The following is a 22330-nucleotide window of genomic DNA, read 5'->3' on the forward strand; positions in this document are numbered from 1 at the left end:
CTGAACTTAAATAATCTCGAAGTGACGACCTATTATTATCATTATATTCTCCTGATGGCATAACAATTATTATTGAACTTTTTTTTTTACTTTTAATCTCCAGTCCAATCGGCTGCATTTTTTTTTTGCTGGCTTTACCTCACCATATGTGAAATTAAGGTCTGCAATTCGAATTATTTTTTCTCCTAAATCTTGTATTTTGTAGTATCCCCATTTAAAAAGAGTTTCTTTAAAAAAAAATATCCACTTTGTTTTTTTTTAAACACTTATTTCGTGTCCGCTCAGAAATCTCGCGCGTCTTCCTCAATATCTCCAAGGTTTTCACAAATCAATATTTCAAAAGATTTCAAAATCTAACAAGTAGATTAAAATCACGTGAACTTATTTTATTTAATAAAAGAAAAAGGAGAATGGCTGTCCTGTCTTTACTAGACACTGTTGTCACTACCAGTATCACGTTACAAGATTTAAACCTTTGATTGACATTTAAACCAAAAGAATAATTAACCTGGGTTATGGGCATGTTTCTTTACTTTTATATTAAACCGTGACTGGATCACATCTTCGTAAGCCATTCTAAGTACCGACATGTAGTCCTTTCTTTTAATAATTGAGAAAAAATAGTCTATAAACAAAACAAAGGATAACTTAGTGTTTCATATTCTGTGAAAGGGAGGAAACTATTCAACGTACATGTACAGTTCTTTTTTTAATAATTGGGGGAAAATATTAAAAAAGAAAAAAACAAAGGATAATTTAGTGTTTTTTTACTGTGAACAGAAGGAAATTTACTCGATAATGGATAAGTCGTACTCTGAAGATCCATGGAATTAATAACCAATTAATAGGTATTGGTATTCAATATTCCCGGTGCTACTAATCACAGAGAAGGACCGACAAGAGCGCTTTTGGTCAATAGCGCCATAATTTTAGTCAATTATCCATATATTTCTTTATATTTATTTTATAAAACCATTTTAATTTTGGTTATGGTGTGTATGTAATATGTATATCTATATAACATATCTTTTTGCAATATATACTTTGCACGCTATTATAATACGTATATCTATATATATATCTTTCACTGCCGGCCACTTTTTGCAATACCTTGGGTGATATTGACCAAAAAAAACCCCGCTCTTGTCGGTCTTTGTCGGTGATTAGTAGGACCCGACATTTCAACACTTCTACATTGTAATCTACGTTGGAATAGGCAACACAAACAAAAGGCCCGATTATACGAAATTTCAAAACTAAAACAGTTATATGGAACAACAATCACTGGTTTATTATACAAAGGCACGACGTTTCGATAAGTATACTCTTAAAGATGTCAAGCATAAATGACTTTAGCAAACTGAAGGATATTTCTTCCAAAAACACAAATTAATTACAAATGGAAATTCTGTTCATTAGCAAACTATATCATTGTCAAGTAAAATATAATATATCCAAGACATTCAAACAGAAAAGTAGGACATGGAAATCCATCTCCTTTTATTATTCATTTCCAGGACAATCATGTCTTTCTTTTCTTTTTTATTTATTCCAAATTTAAACTATATTTATCTGAGTTTGCGGGAGTTCTGATTACATGTAGTTTCAAATACTTTGACCGGATGCAGCAGAAAAACAGGACGTTAAACCCCATTTCATTTCAAATATATTGTAGTACATGTGTATTAAGAATTTTTAAAAAAATGATATATACCTATATAATTGACGCACTTTTCTTATTCAAGACAACGATCTGTCCATTAAAATTTGTTATATCATTCCAAATATCATAATGAAAATGAACTGTTTTACTGGAAACTTTTCTTGAAAATTCGTAATGTTGTGAAATTCAGTACGGGTTTAGCTGATTTAATCTTTTATATTTAATAATAAATAACATCACGCACTTAGTAATATGATTGAAGCACTTTCGGTATAATTAGATTCCTCGCTTCACTGATTACAGACAACGTTCTAAATACTATACCATGAAAATGACCATGATGATATGTATTCTAATGAAACAAATAACAATAAAGCACTTGCACACATATTCTCATTATCTTTTTATGTAAAATTATATATTTCAACATTGCCTTTCTATCACTATAGTGACTTTTCGATAATACTTGTAAAATCATATATTTCATCATGGTCTTTCAATAATACTAGTAACATTTAAAAATATTTCATCATTGTCTTTCTATCATACTTGTAAAATTATATATTTTATCATGGCCATTCGATCTTGTAAAATTATATATTTCATAATGGTCTTTCTATTTTACTTGTAACATTATATATTTCATCATTGTCTTTCTATCATAACGTGTAAAATTATATATTTCATCATGGTCTATTTGTAAAATTATATATTTAATCGGTAATACGTCTTATCTCTGTATGTTTGATACAAATATCATCAAGGTAGTATTAGTTCAATTACGTATCAATGAATTATAACGATTATAAATTTATTGATTTTGATTTTGATGTAGATATAAATATCTTTTTCTGACAAAATTACATAGAATTAAAAGAACAACCATAGAGACAATTCGTTATAGAACATATCAATAACAATAGTAATCATAATCCTAGTATTTGATTACAAAAATTTTTCATATTATTCTTGTCGCTAATATATAAAAACAATTCAGTGTTCAGAAAATATAAAATATTGACTTGAAATTAACATTCTCCACCTGGTGTCGAGTATATTTTATAGATATCAATTACGGAGAAATTATCAGAAAATTCGGATGAATATTTTGTGAGAAAAAGAATGTTGGAATACGTGATCTTATAATGTTTTTGTTTACGTCATATTTAGTCTTACAGAGTTCACTGAGTTATATAACGACTTTTCTAGAAACAATGAATGAATGAAATCGGGTTTAAAATCGTATATGTCCCAACAGGGCTAATGAAGATTTTTAGTAGAAACACGTTGTGTTACTATAAAGTTATCCAGTCTTGTCAACAATACGATGTAAACATAAAAATTGGGGGTTGATTAATTCTAGGGGGTTACTCATAATTAATAACAAAATTTAAAGATTTGTATATTACCAATAATCTTCGTTATCGTTGAATATATACTTGGTATCACTAATGGTGCTAAACAAAACATTACCTTATACCACTATATCTGGATTTAATAATATAAAATGTGATAAATAAAATAAATTATAAATTTGCATTGCAAAAGTAATTATTATTGCTTTCCATAAAATACACATTTATTATAAATAAAACAATATGAAGAATAAAAACGAAGATTTGTCATGAAAATATGTTCATAAAATACAAACTTATTACAAGAAAAGATATAAAATATAAACAAATATTTCCATAAATTACTAATTTATAACAAAAAATAAAAAAATATAAATAATTCCATGAAATACAGACTTATTATATATAAAATGACATTTCCATGAAATACAAATATAACAAATTATATGTTATAAATTGTATTTCCCTTTTAATTACATTCAATAGATTTTAAACAGAAGAACATTATCCAGTAAAAGACAAACGCAGTTTATGAAATATTCTTATTGAAGTAATATTTACTTTAAAATAAATTTCACCATTTTTGTCATAACCAACCAAAAACATTTTCATTCTTGGTATATTTCTCCAAATCATGTTAGTGAAAATTACTGGCGCATGTTGTAAAATGGTGAAATCCTATTTGGAATACTCGCAAAAAGACCTTCTGTAGTTCGTGATATGTTTGTACGGTGTCGATTTCTGCAGAAGGTAAGTTCGGGTCCTTTAATATTGCACGTTTGACCCCAACTCATTCATGAAAATGCAGTGCTTTTGATAAACGGACATGCAATAATCATAGCGATATTTAAAATGCAAAACTATCTTCTTTTGTTTTGATTTGTTTTATATACGGATCATATTGTAAGATTACTCACGATATTAACCAAACTAGGTTATTTCGGGACTAACATAATATGGTATAATTTTATTATAATAATTCGTCTGTGGGGTCTTAGTAATTGGAGGAAACCGGAGGACGTGGAGAAACCCTATCAACTTTCAAATCATCACTGAAGACTTATCTGTTCCGACGCTATGTTTAGAACTGTGTTTTAAATGTTGCTAGAATTGTAGAAAACTCAACTCTTGCACTACGAGCATACAGTCAGTGTGGAATAGCGCTATACAAAATGTTCACATTAATATTTATTATTATAAAACCAAAAAGATTGGACAGGCTATGTCTTGTCATGTACAAGGTTGAGATCGGAAACTCTCAACTTGACTCCATGGCAAATCTGTTAGACCATGGCAAACGAGTTAGACCATTCGTCCACCCAAAGCTATTTTTTTTTGTTTACTCTTGTCATGTTTTAAGAATCCCAGAAATCATTTGAAATCAAAATAACTAAAATTTGGTAATTTTATTTCGAATTTTCTTTTTCTGGATTTTGCGGAATTTATTTCAAGGGTATTCCCCCTATACTTGGTTGGTATCAAAACTATTCTCGATCACAAGAGCGTCCGTCGGTGCAGTGGCGAAATATGGAGAAAAATAATTTGCTATACTCCAGGTCGTTTATATCAACCATTTTATTGTATACCTTCTGTATATCATATTTACAGTAATTTTCATACATGGGTTGCAAGACAGGATTTAAATTTTTAATGAAACGAATGAACTGGGGTTTACCGTCCTACTTTTCTGCTCCAACCTGGATAATGAAGATGCGTAATTTTTAAAACAATGTCACAGAGGTGTATTTAGAAATGCATTTTTGTTTTGTATTATATTGCACACTAAATAGCCTATATATTTATGAAGCGATTTATAACAAAAATAGAAGCTATACGATTCTTTCAAAAGATAATATTTATATTAAAATTTAAAAAAAAAGAATTAGAATATCATCGTTTGCATTCTTTTGTGGTTTAAATTTTAAAAAACGGAATTAAAATATCACCATTTGTATTCATTTGTGGTCTTTTATTGTAAAATCATGTCTTTTGTTATAAAGTTTAAAAGCCATCGAGTTTTTCTTTTAAATATATTTCTTCCAAAAAATTGTTCGTGATTTTATTAAAGATGTACAGGCAAGAGAATATGACAGAATACAATAAACAATATTCTCCTCTGTTATCTTACAGGACAAAGCTGGCCTAGTCTTATATCAAACAAATAATCCCGTCTCTTAGAACTTAATAATTATTCGTCTGCCGTCCTCACTCCGCAAGGTGTGAAATAACATTATTCATTTTAAAGCATATGCGCATGATTCATTATTTAAAAAGACAGGCCTTTGATCGTGTGGATGGAAAATGATAAAAGCAGACGACAGGTCCTCGTTTTCATTTATTCAATCCCAGATTCATAATTCGTGTCACACGGGAGTTTCACCTCTCCCCGCCCCCGCCTAAATTCATTCTGGCTTCGTTTTTTTCCCCCGACTAGCAAACAACCATTTTAGTAGTTAGTGTAGAGAGTATTTTGGGAACGTGTGGAAAGACTAAGACCTCTCTCGTCACCTATTATATACATTTATTTTATTATACACCCATTCTGATTGTCTTCAGTTAACTTTGTAGAGGAAAAGCGGCTAAAGGCGCTCTCATCACATTCGCCATTATGCAAGTCCGTGCAATTAGCGATAGAAACGGTTTGTCTACGGGGGAGTTTGGTGAACGGTAGGAACAGCTACGGCCACCTGCTCAAATATATCACAACCTGCGAATGTACAGGTCCCTATACAAAACCACACACAGAGAAAATCAAAATAATATCAGAAAATTATGTCCACGTTTTCCTATAGAACAATAAATAATGCCTCGCTTTGTGATCTATGTGTGTGAGAGAGAGAGAGAGAGAGAGAGAGAGTACAAATAATAAATGTTAATTGATTATCTATTAATTAAACGGATATTTGGTATTTTCATAAATTTATTCTCAAGAAAATACAAAATGTTAAATGTTCGATTACCTATCTATCAAACGAATATTTGATATCTTTATAAATTCCAAAATGTCATCATTTGAGAAAAAAGGCTTTATTGGTTGTTTTGTTGATTTCAAAATCAAATTTTCTTTACGATAAACAGACGTCATTCATAAAGCCAGGGATTCCACATTAATTGCATTTTAACAAGGAATATGTAAAGCTTATGTGCTTTAGGTATAAAAATCATAAAAGAAAACAATCAAAGGAACAAACTGTTCCATATTTTTGTTTTATTCAATAGCATGTCAGCGAATTTAATTAGATCTAGTTAAGTCTGTGACATCTTTTCAAATCAAATTTCGTGTCTTGAATTATGTTAATGAGTTTAATATCTTCTTTATTTTTCGATTTTTTTTGGCATCTTTTAATTTATTTCGAATTTAGGTAATTTTTCTTAAATTTCTGGATGGCAGGGTGTCAAAGGTCGAATCCGGTCTTTGATGTTTATTTTCTTAATCAATAAAACTTCTTAGTAAGAACACGTTAAAAAGTTATTTAATATTAGTCAATCTATCTTGTTTGTTGTGTGTATGACACTAAATTCTCGCACCCATTCCCGATCACGTGTATGCAAATGAGCTCGTGGAATATCGGCGGGGTTTGTCCAGTGCCAGGGATTAACGGCGGATAACCAACAAATGGCGCAATAATACAAACGGTTGACATCTGCCACGTGATAGAATCAAAGAACACAACAAAATTAAGTTTTTGTTTTTTTAAGAAATTTGTTTTGTAAAACCGAATTAATATTGAATGGAATTATATTTTCTTTCTATAACTGTGTCTTACGTTGAAACTGACACGTGGATCTATTATCGAGCTGTCTGTCACTGTCCATAAACTTTTTGGTACACATTTTTAGGTGTTATGTAAATGTGACTTCTGACCAGAGTTGCCCATACATTATTCTCTATTGTAAATATATTTTAAGGCGAAACTCTGCGATGAACTATAACTTAATAAATGTTATACATGTAATTTAAAACAATTGCTCATGCCAAAAGTTTTAGGGGCAGTATCACAGAATACTAAGGTTGCGATTGTACCTCCGTGTACCTTTATTTTGAAATACATGTAAGTAAAATTAAATCATTTTTTTGTAAAAACAATATAGCCGACGACAATAAATTGGTTGCAGAATAAAAGTTCTTGTCAATCTTATTCCGAGAGATAAAATAAATCAAATATGCTTGAACATGGTACTAAATTCAGTATTATTTGGTACCTTTAAGAAATGATAATTTGTAAATCGCATTATATTATTCATATTTCCAAATGAGCGTGAATTCGATGAGGCGATAATGAAGTTGATGGACCCGATTGAGATATAAAATTGATTAACATAAAGATATTGAGGACTTTTCGAAATGCACTTATTAACATCAAAACTAAAATAAATGAATATTTGGTGTCGAGTGGACGTTACCCCTCCCCGCCCTCTCTCTCTCTCTCTCTCTCTCTCTGAGACAGTCTGGATTATAACTTTCATGCAAGCAATACAATTAAAGAAAACAACGCTAGGCTAACGATTAATGTAAAATATGCAATATTTAAAAGTGTGTCCATTTCAATTAGACTAATAATATTGATCAATTTAAAAAATCTGAGAACTGAAATTCTTTTTGTTAAATTTTATTAAAAGTACTTTTTTTATAGTACATTCTTAAACTCTTGATTGAACAATATTTATTCTGAGGGTGCCCGGGTCCTTGATTGTATGTATAATTTGCGGACCAAAATAATTTTTATTTGTTTAATTTAAAAATGCTATTGTTTGTGTATATATATTTAACATTTCTTCTGTCTTTAAATCTATAAAAACACTGTAAGAAATTAATATTTATTAATTCATAATAAAATAATATGTAACGAATTCCTTGCTGATTTGTCGCTTCACGGCGACACAAGGCAGTTTATGATACTGCTATTAACCATAATTATTATACCCCTTTAGACAATATTTCAAGGGAAAGTAGAAACTAAGCAGCTGAACGGAGTTTTGTTGTATTTCCTTTGTCAATCTAAAATCAAACATTCTTTAAATCTTCATTTGTTTTAACGCTTTTTAGTTTGAATTTCACAATGTTAGAATCTTTTAAAACGCCCCAACGCCAATCTATTGTCTTCTGGAATGGGTCGTTCTCGCGAAACTCTCGAAAATTTAATATGGCCGCTCGCACTGATCCCCGAAAGTATTTAAAAGATTTTCGATTTGATCTCCCGAAATGAAAGCTAATACGGAAATAACACCAAAATATGATTTCTATTATCTCTTTATAAAGCTGATTGATAGAATCATGTAGCTTTTTCCACCATCATAAGCAATTCAAGCTCAAACAGAGAGAGTTTATTCGCTACACACATCAAACAAATGGATTAATAATAAAACAGCTAGGGATAAATCCTTGTATTTTGTACATATTTTTAATGCATTTTGGATGCTACCGGAAATCGCATGACTTGACTGTCCTGCCCTGTTAATCTGAAATTGTACAATGACAAATTCTCCATATTAAAGGTGAATTCGGTAAGATTAGATACAGAGCTGACAATTCTCACTATGATAGTTAAAGAATAGATAATGAAAACAGAAAATGCTGAAAATTTCAGTCAAGTTGTTTCACTCTGAATCAAGAAATTAAGGATTCAATTTTCGGCTAGCCTCAATCATCATTACTAACGTTAGTTCTTTAATAAATAAATTCTCGATTATCCGATTTTACATTAAATTATCTATCACAAAATGTATTCAAATCCAGTAAGGATCGCAGGCTAACGATGGCATCGGGAGTTGATTATGGCCTGGATAAGTTAATGAATGTATAATTAATAATTTAGATAACATAGCTCTTGCATAATGCATGTTTATAAACCAAGATAATAAAGTTATCATCCTGGAATACATTATGTATTGAATTTAACTTTGTTTCGCTTTAAATTGTGTTGACAGAAATTGGAAATAAGAGTTGTTGTGCTGTCCCGGCAAAAATCCCCCCCCCCCTACGCACCTCCCTCATAGAACAATGTACGGCGTTCCATCTTCATTAGCCCAGTTGGTGCAGAAAAGTAGGACATTGAACCCATTTTATTGCATTTCTCCATTAGCCCATTTCATTTCCTAAGACATTTTAGTGGCGGTGGTGGTGGCTGTCACATTTATAGGGGTACCAGATTAACCATGGCTACAATTACAATCTGACCCTACTATTCAGTTTGCTCCACCAAACCACCCATTTATCAAATTTACTGATCATCCTCATTTCGCTTCACTATATATAGATGATTAGGAATTCCTATTTACAATCAATCATATTTTTTAGTTCTATGAAGTTAAATGTATGTTGGAATAAAAACTCGGGACAGGATCGTTTGCGTGGCTCTGAATATAACAGACTGTAGTTCGGTATCCACAAAGACATGACCACAGTTACACACTGTAAAAACATCTTTATGTTTGTTCACTTCTTTAGTTTTTAGATATATCCGCCGATGGGACACAGGGGCCAAACTACCGGGTAAACAATGTTTTTTTTTGGGGGGGGGGGGACGGGATACTAAATGTTTCACAAATTGTTTTGTCATGAAGGATATGCTTTAAAGTCCCCATGTATTTCATTTTGTAGTAACCATTCATCCAGTACATGTACGTCAATCTGGTCTGCATTTTTACAAAAACGAAAGCTAAAACAAATAAGAGGAGTTATAGCAGGGGCTAAGTACGCAATGGCGAGCTTTGCGTCATGGTTTTGCGCCCCTTCATAATCATAATGCTTGACCATGCAGTGTCGAACATACTCGTACACGGTGAGTCAGATATACCCCCCCCCCCTCCCGAACACACATGTAAATATTAATTTTTTTCGGGCCCGTACAAGATCTTGTTCCTCATGCAAAAGTTGTAAGACATAAATCTAGCTCTGTGAATCGACCCACATTGCACCACCAGTTCTTGCGAAGTTCATGATGAGAAATTACTGTAACTAGAATAAGTTTCTAAATTCAAATTTCAGATCAAAGGCATATACTAATTTCAAAATTACGCAGCTAATTTATTCAAATTCAAACGAGATTTCTTTACTAAATATACTCTGTTTGTAATCTTAGGTTAAAATGTCGGGTCTGTTAACATCTTTTTCTCGTCGGTCACTTTTTGCAATACTTAGGGCGCTATTGACAAAAAACACGCTCTTGTCGATGATTAGAAGTACCGAAAATGTCCCGTAAAAAACTTATATGGTGCTGGTTCAAATCTAATCGTTCATACGGTTTTGGATTATCCCCTGGAAAAACTGCATTAAAACCCTGTACGAAAACCCGTCTTTGAAGTCGTTTTTACCATCAACATATTAATACGTCTGCATAAAACTCTTTTAACGATAAGCGAAATAAAACGATATACATTAAACTTTAAAGAACTGACTACAATAACCACATTCATTAACTATAATAGTTTAACAATAGCCGAAACCCCGGATTGAATAGACCCACCCCACTGTTATTGTCAGTGTACAAAAGATAACTGAAACTTCTAAAGATTCAATTTCTAACTTCTCTTTTTTTCATTTCTTGGGTTGTACCATGTTTATATTTGTTGTTCTATTATTAATGGTTTTACAAGACAGACAAGCCTCCTAATAAACCCAGATTTATTAACTTTTCAAAATTCTCATTTCAAGTATTATTTTTTTCTAAAGCCACAAAGATTATAATTATAGTTGTGAGAAGGGGACAAGAGATGGAGCAACCCTCTACGTATCACTGATAAACAATACACTAACAACCTTGTCAGCCTTATACACCTGTAAGCGGCTACACATCAAAAGGATATGTATCAAAACTCTTTGATATTGCCGACAAGGTGTACTGTCTTGTGGATTTTGAGCTATTTTTTATTAGAAGTAATACGGGCATCTATCTTGTGCTTGTTTTAGCTTTATAGCCGTGATATTTCTATGAATTACCGGTTTGGGTCCGAAGAGGGCCGTAACACTGGTATTTTCTTTCATAAAAGGGGGATTGTTAGTGTATTGGGCAGAGGGTAAATGCGTGTAAATTGATTTTAACGGTGTATTGAAGTGAAAGTGGGCGCTGTCCCTAGTTTTATTATATACAGCCACCTTTAAAACCAGTAGACTGTTGATTTAAACATGAATCATAACGTACTTGGGTCACACTATACTCATTCTCTAAGGTCGAAACAAAATATTTCAACACCATGTCTCACCCCACCCCACCCACACACGCCCCCGATTAAATAAGGGACGGGTGAGGTAGGTTAGAACAAAAATACAACATTCCGAAAGTACGAATTTTATGAAACCGAACCAAACAAGCAACTGGAGTAATTATTAGGAGTTCCCTGTGAAGGTTTCAGTTAAACTTGACGGTTGCCGAGCTTTTTTCTGGCTTCAAATGTTACATAAGATATTGTTTAGACAATTATTTACATGCCAAGCCCATAATCAGCTCTCGGATGACTCATGGAAACTTCCGATAAAAGGCCGGACTATGCAGTTATACACAGCTTTCTATTCTGATATTATTCCAAGTCATAATTAACTATGGGACGACTTAGATATTGAGTGGATTTGACATTGCCCGCCAAATCTGCGTTAAACGCATGACGTCATTAACACTTCCGACAAAAAGCCCGACAATGCAGTTGCACACAACTTTCTATTCTGATATATTAAAGTTTTATTTGAAACCCGATAAAAATAGCCGATCATCACCGAAATTTCCAATGTATTCATATTTCATTATCTGTTTTGGAACTATTGTAGCAAGAGCGTCCAATCTTGCATAATTCCTCTTTAATTATAATATAATATTACGTAGTATACTTGTTCCATTCATCTGTATTTAAAAGCGTATAAAAAAAGTTTATGACATAATATGCATAACTTTCTTCATTATGGTGTACCTCATGGGTATGTTTTGGTTCGAATCCTTAACTTGGCGGTGTCAGGTGCCACAGACTTCTAGAATAAACATACTCTGCCTCGTACACATCATCCAATATATTAACTTGAACAATGATCTGAGACGTGAATTTCAGAATATTTCAGTATTATTTTTCGAAAAATATTTACAAAAAAAACTCAAACTTTATTTATAACACCATTTCGAAACATTCCTTTGTTTTCTATAATCTTCGACATTAAGAATTAGGATTAAAATTTAACATTGATCCATTAAAAAAAAATCACCTTTTTTTATATATTCGATGCACATTATTTAAATGTAACTGGTAACTTGAAATCTTAAGAAACACAAAACAATTTATGTGGAAAACAATCACGGGTTTATGCACATAGCTTCATTTTCGAAAATTGTTCTTGGCATGTATGCTTGATAACGATAAGAGAACACTTGTCGAAACGTCGTACTATATGTGTACAAACCAGTGATTATTTTTCACATAAATTATGTTGTGTCTTTTAGTGTGCTCAATCACTAAATGCCACTAAATGATTGCAGTTTGATAAAATACAAGATAATTTCACACATCAGACGTGTTAGTTATTTAATCAGGATTTACTGTGGCTAATAAAATTCCACTGACTGTTAATCTATATGCATATATGTAATTCAAATATGACCCTGATTTTTAAAAAAAAATAAGATACACATATCTGTACGTTTACTACAATAACATGCATGTATCTAGGTCAGAACTAGGTTAGGATATTTAGATTCCAAAAGAAAAGCTCCTTTCAATAAGGATGTACGCAATAATAGGGTCAATACTGTAAAATTTTGATTTTCAGGAATATATTTAAGGAGAAATGAGGTTTAACGTCCATACGGCACAAAACTGATAATTTCGGGACGTGCGCGCGGGGAATTTAGCTGTGGGAGGAAGCCGCGGGTCCGGATAAAACCCACGAGTTTGGTCAGGCGACTCAACTCTTGGTCACGCAACTTGACCCAATGATAGATCTTAGGCTGTACACGTTAAACCTTTCTGGAAAATATGATAGAAATTGCGCCAATAATGAAAAATTGTTTAATTATTGGAAGCCTATTAAAGGACTAATCAGAAACAACACCTGGTGAAATCAACTCAACACCTCGCTTTACGAGGAGTCGTTTAGGTTTCATTATGTGGAAAATTTGAAGCAAATCTATTTATTCATTGCACTGGGACACAAGTAGAAGTGTTATATACTGGTTTTGATGGAGATCAGAGAACTACTAAGAGTATGAGAGAATTAGTGACTAGTATACATGGCACTGATATTGTTCCTCGGCGAAAGTCATAATATACATCCCTTCCATGGCACACCGCCTTTAAATTCGTTACTAATAGATGACAATTAACAAGTATGAGCGTACTATATAGACCAGGGACTGAGCTTGACATCATTACAACCATCGTAGAATCATATTAATGCGCAATATTGTACAAGAGACAAGCATGGAACTTCTATACACAGAAAAACAGGATACACATCGGGTATAATAGGGGTTATTAATCAGGACCATAATTTATACATACAGAAATAATGTTGATATGCTTGTGCCTAGCTACCATGCTAGACCAGGGTGTCCACTCTTTAGCTGAAGACTCCCGTCTTAGACCGGGAGCCCAGGGGGTCAACCTAGCTGAAAAGTGTACCAATTTTCTCCTATATGGTATCAATGTATGTATATCTGGTATCATCAGAATGTAAGTCTGCCGGGTTTCTGGTGGTGGGTGTGGTATTCCACAAACTGTCTGGCAGTGGTCATTCATGACTCCTGTGGTGGTACTGAACAACTCCAAAGCTGTTTTAGGTGGTACAGATTTCAGCTAATCTAGCCTAGCTTTGGTCTAAATATTAGATAACTCTTGTCAGGGATACTCCATCACTACAAATGTCTGGCAATTACATAGCTCTGTCAGGGGTACCCCACCACTAGAAATGTCTGTCAGAGTGTTTTGTAATACCTGAAGATGTACAGTACATTGCTGTGCGATTTTCATGTGGTACACTTTTGAGCTAATCTAGACTAGTTGGGGGGCATGGCATTTTGGGCGTGGAATACCACACCCACCACCAGAAACCCGACAGACTTACATTCTGATGATACCAGATATACATACATTGATACCATATAGGAGAAAATTGGTACACTTTTCAGCTAGGTTAACCCCCTGGGCTCCTGCTCTATCTCTCCGCTTCCCCCCTTTTCGGTTATCTTTTTAAGAGTATTATATACATGTATCATTTGGTTTACGTATCCATATGCCCTTTTTAGTCGAAGTTGCTAGAAACAGACATGGCATATCACAAGTTGCGCCTGCGTCGCGGTTAAACAGTATATCTCTGTTATGTTACATTTACACTTGGTCAATCGAGTTTATCATCTCTTAATTAACAATATATATCGAACTTCTGTCTGAAGGACACCAGGAATTGTTACATTTACACTTGGTTAATCGATTAATTAACCACATATATTAAACTTCTATCTGAAGGATATCAGAAATTGTTACATATACACTTGTTCAATCGAGTTTATCATCTCTTAATTAACCATATATCGAACTTCTGTCTAAAGGACACCAGGAAATGTTACATTTACATTTGTTACATTTTAGGTTAAGAGAGGAAGTGAATTAACGTTGGGCGCAATGATGCCTCGGTAAGTAAGACGGTGGCTTGCTAACCAGGGGGTCTCGGTTTCACTGCCGGTTTTGGCCGATAAAGTTCCTGAGGGTTTTCCGGTGTGGTTTTTCCTAGTCAGTGGTACAGGACTGAGCAATCTGATTAAAATACAGATCTATATTTCGTTTCGTTTTTTTATACTTTCGATGACCTTCACTACATGAAGATCTGACAAGTTATAGCGATAGGTCACGTCAGGGGTCAAAAGACCGACTTATGACCCTATGACGTCAGACATTTGATTAACCAATCAGCATTGATGTTACTAGTGGATTACCCACAGTTCCGTGAAAAACACGCCTAAAGCTCGCTGAAACAGACCGTTTCATTGGCTTATCCCTGACACCATTCAGAACACGAGTAAAATAACAACCCTTCCAGATCCAAGTGTAGTAAAGACAAGTAAAACGCAATTTTGAACTATAAAAACGAAACGAAATAGGATCTGTGTTTTAACCAGATTGAGGACGGAGGGTCTGGCAAGCAGCAGTGTCTAGTCGTGTGGATGAACTGGAAGACCAAGGTCCCGTGTACACATTGGTGTGCACATAAACAAACCCTTGACAATTAGAATTCGAAATAAGAGTAGGCCGTAGTGCCACAGTATGCTCAATCGGTGCTGAAAAGTAAGACATTAAACCTCATGTCATTTCATTGCATAAATGCAAATACCTCGTGGTTCTGATAATAAAATGTTGCCATAAACTGACACGAATCTGAAATGTTTTAATACAGTTCTTTAATGTATTTACAGGACGCCCGTTTGAAGTCAGTTGATTCATTCATAAGTAGATGAAAGGAGCGATTACCCGGACCCAAAACAAATAAATGGTGGTTTACTATAGTTTATTGTAAAGAAATTTTCTATTAGTTGTATGGGAAAATAATTTCTGTGGCCTTTCTTTTTATTATTATTATTATTATTTATATGGTATAATTGGTATTTTGTATTCGTGAGAAGGGGATCCGCGGTGGCTCTGAGAGTAAGGCTCTGGCCTACTTACCAGGTCTCGGACCTTGGGATTTTTATGGTGAGTTTCCCTCTTGTGGGGAATCGGTATTCTTTAGAAACCAATGCATATACGTTAAAGATACAGAATATATTAAATGAGCTATGGGCGCTTCCACACCCGCGCCTCTACTCACCTCTTCCCATCAAGACTTTACAAATGGAATATCCGGTCGGTGATCCAAAGAAGCTAATTTTAGGACAAAACCTCACTGGTTACCGTCCTATATAAGTAAATGAAATAGATTATGGTGCAAGAAGACCTCGCTTCAATTTGCTTTAAAGCATTTATATTGACGCCATTCTATAACCACCCTCTCTATGTAATAAAACGCATGTTTACTTATACATCAAGATAACTCACCATAAAAGTAGAAATTTACCCTCAAAGCAACATTTGAAACGATAGTACCCTCTTCTTTATATTATCAGTCAACATAATAACAGTTTTTATTTCTCTTTTATCTTCCTTCATGTCTACCAGATTAAAGTTATTATGAATAAAATAACCACAAGTCAACATTATATGGAACGGTACAACGTTAACTCTTAAATGTGGGGAGTGGCATCTGGTGTTCTAGAATGAATAATAACAAAATATTATATTTCAAGAAAGTTCAATAGCGTTCCCATTTGTTTTAATACCACGAAGAAACACCAGATCTGTTCGTGTGCTAGATGCAGGTCCGGGTCAGGGGTGGGGTTGGAGCTGACTGGGCATTATTGTGTGAGTGTGACTGACAATGACCAGAATTTGCCACCTTTCACTTAATCCTGCTATTTGTGTGTTTGAAAATACCCCCTTCCCCAACCAAAGGATCTCAAGAATGCCCAATAGCGTGTGTTTGATGCTTTTTGTGTGTTTGAAAATACCACCCCAGCTACCAATAAAATGAAATGGGGTTTAACATCCTACTGCTCCCCCCCCCCGGACAACTGATACAGTTGCTGTTTATGGGCTTCTGGAAGTCCATTAGCATTCCCGTCTTTTTTTAAAACCATAAACACTCCCAGCATCAAATACAAACCAAATTGAATTTGGGAACTTGGGAACACTTATTACAAATTATTGAGGTAAAAAACTAATCTGAAAACAAAAAGTACTTAGTAGATCTTCTCAAAATATTTAAGTTTTGAAAACCAATCAGAACATCACACACAAGAATTCATTGGTCAAGACACTCAAGAACTAATAATAATTAAATTGGTTCGGCCTAATGAACTTCTGAATGGCAAAGAACATGAATGATTCTTGTCGTATCTTTCTACTTTATAATTCATGATTCGTCATTTCCATACGACCTACTGCATATTAATTTACTATGGATGAGTCGTGCAATTGAAGGGTAAGCAGAGTATATAGTTAACTGTCAATCTTTCTATTTGCCTACGTTCTCTAACACCGATAATCTCCCTTTAATCTCCAAGGTGATCATCACCATGGTGTCCAACCCAGTGTCCTCCATGTTAATTTGCCATCTCATGGTAAAGTCAGCTCACTTAACCTACTAAAATATTCTCTCATTAAAGTTTCACGTTAGAGAACATCCAAGTGTTAATTCCAGTTGCCATGTTCGCATTACATAGGGTCGGGTTCGCATAGCAACGCTATCTCAACCCTGAAGCTCAGACTTACTAACTTTTCATGGCGGCCATTTTGTTTCAAGTTCCTGCTAAGTGTGCTTAATTGGCGGTGGTCTGAATTTTAGGATATTGACGATTTGACTATAGAATCCGTTGACTTGTACATGTTAAGTAACTCTGAACATGCAGCTATCAGTTAGAGCTATGAAATATAACGGTAATAACAGTAACCGATAATGACATTCATGTATTAGCCCGGATCAAGTACAAGGATGCTTAGGATGTAATTTTAACTAAATAATCCACATTAAAGCTGTCATTTATTTAGGGAGCCGCGGTGGCTGAGTGAGTAAGACGTTGGTTCGCTTACCTGTAGGTATCGTGTTCGATCCCGGTGTTGGTCGAGAAAGTTCATCGGGATTTTCCATCGTAGGTCCTACCCCCATCCCTTGTCAGTGGTGCAGGGCAGAGGGCCTGGCAAGGGACAAAGTATAGTCATTCGATTGGGACAAAAACCAAAGGTCTCGTGTACACATTGGCGTGCACTTAAAAGAACCCTTGGCAGTTGGAATTCGATATAAGAGTAGGCCGTAGCGCAAATTGCCCACATAACGTAGAGAGAGAAATGGGGTTTAACGTCCACTCAACACAAACTAGGTCATTTCGGGATTAACATATGGCTCAATTTTATTTCAATCATTCGCTTGCGCGTAGGGGTCTTTATCAGTGGGAGGAACCGGAGGACCTGGAGAAAACACATAGGTTTGACAGGCGATCCTACTCATTGTCACGTACAACCAGGGAATCGAAACCAGGCCAGTTAATTCAATGACAGACCTTATGATATAGCGCGCACGCGCTAACCATACGGCCACCCAACCCCCTCCCTCATAGCATAAATAAATGATAAAAATGTTCTGCCCCGACTGGGTTAATGAAGACGGGCATCATGCAGTGTCCCTCATAACCCAGAAGGAGCAGAACATTTTTGTCATTTATTTATCCACAGATCCACGCAACCGAGTGGCATGATTGATGTCTGTTGGGCGATAACGGATCGCGTTACATTACGATATTTCATTCATTTGCCCTACCTTAAGACAAACCGTGGGCCACAACATCCGAGTCACTACATGGACACTGTTTTATTTTTCCTCCAGCTCTTGTACGGTTTACCTAAACATCAAAGATAAGAACTGTGTGGTCTTAGTTACACAAATAAAATAAAAGAGGGTTAGTTTTGTGTGTCAACTCTAAGAACTGTAACTTGGTTGATGAGTTGGGGTTACTATCCTATCGCATTTCGGTAGTTATTCTGTAAAAGCACGCGATCCAAGCAAATAAAATTGCATGATTAGGCCTACAAAGTTTGAAATAGGCTAGGTGTAGGCTATATGTCGTGACAAAATAGAAAAGGTTTCATTATTGGTAAGCCTGGATTAGCTAGGCCTATATACCGATCATCTGCTTTCATTTAATAAAACTGAAAAGGGTTAATTAGTCTTTTTGTATACAAAACAGTATACTAATTGTTGGATATGACGGCCATTTAGGGCAGAGATCTATTCTCGAAGTAGAGATTCTGATAGTTCTCTGTGTGCAAAATGTAAACCGGATTCTGATTGCAAATTTCATTATCAGTTAATCTTTCCAATACTTATAGGCCTAAAGAAACTGCCGATTAACAAATCTGTAATCCTACGACCTATCACATAATGTGTCGTTTTTGTCAAAAATTTTAGTGTCACATTATTTGACAACTACTTCCGGTCGTATACAGAGCATGTGTCGTACTGAACATTTAAATATGGCCAACGCGTGCTTTTACTAAACAAATTGCAAACGAAACACAATTTCTTAAATTCCTTGTTAAAGGCTGAATCACAGGAAAAACTAATTTGACGTGACAAACTTCTTATTTGTTTCAAATTCTTAAAATACGCGTTGATCACCTGTGTTTACAGATTTCATGACGTCACCTAGCGACCCACAAGTCCCATACTGCACACCGGCCACACACAAACCGGTGACGCAATTTTGTGTACACAAGTTGAATGGAAATAATGCGAAGTACGCAGGCGTTGACAATGAAAATGTATTAGGATGCTTAAAGTTGTCAAGTATTGTTGCTACAAGTATTGTAATTCTTTTCAAAGCTTTAATTCTTTTTAATCAAACATGGTCGAGTATTCAACTCATGTTGGTTATGTAGCTCTGGGAGCGATGAATGATCGTCAATCAAATTGAAAAATGGAAATGTAAATATTTTGGAATTGTCGTAATGGGGAGGTTTAATCGTGAATGGTGTGTTAGGTGGGAAAACTGAAGTGGTTTTTAATTATCTATTGATGCCATTTTAAACTCCAGGAATTCACGAACCGTGTAATTGTCGTGTTATTAAAACTTACTATATGTATCCGTAAACGGTAGACTCGGTAAAGATCAAACGCCTTAGGTGGATTTTGTTAGTAGGGGGTAAGGTAAATAATCTAAATATTTGCTATTAAGATCCCCGACACCCAAGTTGTCCTTTATTTACTTTATGAAGATTAATGCGCCTTTGATTGCTCTTGTTTTCTGTATAATTTGTAAATGGTGGTCTTTATGTTAAAATTACTATGAGATTGTTTGATGCTAAGAAATGCAAATGTTAAAATTTATTTTCAATTGATTGTTTACATTACCACTTTGATGGCTTTGTAATGTATTTCATTTGGGTATAAAAAGGGAAATGGTACGATCATAGATGGTTTAATATCCAATGGACTGTTTGGTGGCCCTGCTGACGAACGTTTGACCACAAGATTAACACTTCTATAAAACATCCTAAACTGGGTCATTTCGAGACTAACATGGTTACAATTTTATTTCAATAATTCGCTTGTGCGTATGATCTTTAGCAGTGTGAGGAAACCGGGGAAACCTATCATTGTCACGCCAGTTGATTCAATGATAGACCTAATGATCTAAAGCGCATGCGTTATTCTACTCGACCACCGTTCACGGCTGATCTATATTCAAACTGAAAATAGCGTTAAATTGAAACATAAAGCATCCTAAAGAAACAAGTCTAATAAAATCAGATGCTATACATTTCAACGGTCAATTGCACTTTTAAGATATTCGTCTCAATTCTTATATACTCATTTCGTCTGGTATGATATCCAGCCTCTTCTGATAATTAACTCTTCGTCTTTCAAATAGAGCGAGCCATTATTTACAATGCATGTACGGTACGGTGTCATTATGTCCCGATGGATTTGTTCTCTCGTCCCATTTGTCGTGTTACAACCCCCCCCCCCCACCATTCTTCTTCCTGTTTCAAAAATGCAACAAAATCGTGTTGTGGTATCAGGTGCTCCAGAAAGACTAATCATACCCTTCCGTTTGCGCATCTCTCATAACTACTTCTAGCCAACTGGAATTATAGTTGAGACTTTGATCTTAGAAACCGATAGAAGCCTAGTTGAGAAGGTCACAAGCATCGTCACCTGCCCTGTAGCTTTTATTTAATGAATGAGTAATTTTATTTTAGAACGGGTATCAAGTGTTGTAGATAGAGTGGGTACAACACCAGCCCAGTGGCTTGCAGAAGGGTGGAGCGGAAAGGGCATCCAATCAAAAAGTAAAAAATAGAATTATTTAATATTATCGCTGCTTTTTGGGCCCTGGCATCACCAAACCTCTGCAGGCTACTGCTCCTGTCACTTCTTCTACTTGAGCGATGGTTTGGAACTGGATTTCAGGTAACTTAAGGTAACTTCGGGTCGGAGCCCACCATCAGTGTCATCCACACAACGCTTTAAATGCAAAGGTACAACAAAAATTTGTTAGCAATGTAAATTCCTTAAACGACTGTAGTATCAGGTGTTATAGAAAGAGTAAGCACACCTGTCTCGTACACGACATCCATATCTAGGTATATCCAAATGGGGCGATTATTTGGACATATCCACGCCCCAGGTAATGAAAGATGCATAACTTTATTCAACCGCAACCCTGGCATAATACCCTCGTCCGCGATTTTCATTGAGCAAGGGTTGCCATCCTGGGGACTCTTCTGTCTGTCTACAATCTAATAATAATATAGCCCTTTTTTAACATTGTATTTTACGGAATGTCCACGTTACTTAAGACCTCATTGCGTGGCTCTCTATTTGCTTCCAGTAATTCTTATTGAACATCTGTTTATATTCCCATCCTTCAACCATACTTAATACAGTGACCTGTTGGTTTTATTGGATGCTGATGTTATTCATATATTTGGTAAGAAGTCTATTTATCTTATTGCTAGAAAAACAGATACACAGCTGTACAATATATTTTTTATATCTCTGTCCCAGCTTCTGTTAAAAAATACTATCTTTGTTCTACGAGGGGGATTTTGTACTGACATTATTTGAATTTCTCAACATACCCTTGCTGGGGAAAACAGAGAGAAATTGTGTGCAATATGGCGGCAACATTTAACCTCTAACACCTGATCAAACAGTTTTATTACAAACTGTTCGCGCCTTTCGTTTTGTTTTAACACTAAATTTGTCCAATTCACAAGAACCAAGATAATACCCTGTAGTTCGTTTTCTCTTTACACATTAGAACATGTTCTCAACCTTGATTTCGTCCACGAGCTTGTGTACAGCGCCATTTTCCGCGCCCCTCACACCTCCCCGTCGAGTTTACACGGCCACGGTGCCCCTATTCCGTACTCAGCCAAACTGCACGTGCCCGTTGGCGCGGCAAATCTTTTAATCCCGTAATCGTGGTATTTGGTGAGCTAGTCCACCTGTATGTGTTTTGAGATTAAGTGGTGTAATTATTTTCTATAGCTGTAGGTAAAGTAAGACATGTTTACCTGTAGGAGTTAGTGGTAGTTAAAAAACCCTCAAGTGTCCTTGATAGCCTACAGGTATCCACTAATTATTGTACTATGAAAGAGGTAACGGTACACACACATACATATATCTATAGCTTTATAATTATTTAATATTCGCAACAAAATACAAGGTACATTTAAATACAACTACTCCACTGTTATTTAAAAACACAAGATATATATGGATATAACTATTTATCTATTATTTAGA

The 22330-nt window shown here is 34.8% G+C and overlaps 1 long non-coding RNA gene across 1 annotated transcript; it reads left to right on the forward strand.

The window, feature by feature from the left end:
* Window positions 1-524: 524 nt before the first annotated feature.
* Window positions 525-16169, forward strand: LOC126812302 (uncharacterized). The gene is made up of 3 exons (XR_007675881.2): window positions 525-848; window positions 14584-14627; window positions 15405-16169. It is a non-coding gene; the product is annotated as an uncharacterized LOC126812302 (long non-coding RNA).
* The last annotated feature ends 6161 nt before the right edge of the window (window positions 16170-22330 follow it).

The sequence above is a fragment of the Patella vulgata genome, chromosome 2 (assembly GCF_932274485.2).
Source record: "Patella vulgata chromosome 2, xgPatVulg1.2, whole genome shotgun sequence".
Lineage (NCBI taxonomy): Eukaryota > Metazoa > Mollusca > Gastropoda > Patellidae > Patella > Patella vulgata.